The sequence below is a fragment of the Thamnophis sirtalis genome, unplaced genomic scaffold (genome assembly GCF_051295495.1).
Source record: "Thamnophis sirtalis isolate CommonGarterSnake01/CBP01778 unplaced genomic scaffold, rThaSir2_p1.2 scaffold_4, whole genome shotgun sequence".
Classification (NCBI taxonomy): Eukaryota; Metazoa; Chordata; class Lepidosauria; order Squamata; family Natricidae; genus Thamnophis; species Thamnophis sirtalis.
Genome location: NW_028261384.1, coordinates 107,862,119 through 107,863,710, shown reverse-complemented (window position 1 = coordinate 107,863,710; position 1,592 = coordinate 107,862,119).

Genomic DNA, 1,592 nt, shown 5'->3' with positions numbered 1-1,592 from the left:
CCTCAGCACTTCAGATCTGTAGCACTTCAGCAGCTCAGCACTTCCGAACCTTCACACTTCAGCTCCTCAGCACTTCAGTGCCTGACCACTTCAGCACCTCAGAACCTCAGCACTTCAGAACCTCTGCACTTCAGCACCTTAACTCCTCAATACCTCCGCACTTCAGCACTTCAGCACCTCCGCACTTCAGCTCCTCAGCACTTCAGTACCTCCACACCTCAGTTCCTCAGCACTTCAGTGCCTGAGCACTTCAGAACCTCAGAACCTCAGCACTTCGGCACTTCCGCACTTCCACACTTCAGCACCTGAGAACCTCCGCACTTCAGCACCTCCACACTTCAGCACTTTAACTCCTCAACACCTCCACACTTCAGCACTTCAGCACCTCCGCACTTCAGCTCCTCAGCACTTCAGCACTTCAGTACCTCCGCACCTCCACACCTCAGCTCCTCAGCACTTCAGTGCCTGAGCACTTCAGCACCTCAGAACCTCAGCAGTTCAGCATTTCCGCACTTCAGCACTTCAGCACTTCAGCACCTCAGAACCTCCGCATTTCAGAACCTCTGCACTTCAGCACCTTAGCTTCTCAACACTTCCACAGTTCAGCACCTCAGCTCCTCCGCTACTCACCACCTCAACTCCTCAATGCCTCAGCACAAGGATTGGGATCCTGGATATGTGTGTGTGTGTGTGTGTGTGTGTGTGTGTGTAGCAGTCAAAGTCATCACAATCAGTGTTTCATGACACGGCCTTAATATTTTATCTAGCTGTGGATAGGTGCTGGGGTGAGCCTTATATGGCTCACAAGAAATGGGCACCTTTGAATATGAAAGGGGACAAAGGGTGCCCTCATGCCACCAAAATAAGGATATCATTGTTCTAATACCAAAGGCAAACCTTTACTCTAAAATCCCCATGGTTCCTCCTATATGTGGTGGTCTCATCTGCTTTTTTTGCATTTTTATAAACTTGAAACAGCAGAAACAAGAAAAAAATCCTACATGAAGATTTTCCTGGGAAAATTGTATCTACCGTGGTATCCGAAGAATTCAATTTAATTCAATATTTTATCATCCCAGTTGTTGAAAAAAAATGAAAGAACATCACCAACTTGTCACATAGGAAACACTGTAGAAAATACATTTCCCCCATGTTTAAATTTGCAAGATGAGATCTAATGGAAGAGAATCTTTGTAGCTCAGGGTTGAAATGTAGAGTCCTTGGTGCTCTCTGAGCTTGGTTTATTGCTTGCAGACATTTCATTACCCAACATCATCATCACAGGGACATGCAGTCAGGGGAGGCATGGCCTCACCAGTGTCATGAGGAAAAGAAAAGAATAATTAAAAGGAAAAACACTGAGGTAGTTGCTGCCAGAGTCACAGTGGATGACTCTGCTTAGTGCTTAACTGCAGTGGGAGGTGAGAGAACTACGGGCCTCCTTTACTCTAGCTTTATGATCACTTGAGCAGAGTTAAGCAAGGATTAAAAGACGAAAAATTTCTTATGCAAAGGAGGCACATGTTCTCTCGCCTCCTGTGGAGGGCATTTTTAGAGGCTTTTTTTTCTTTTCATGAGGGCAGGCAAAAGCA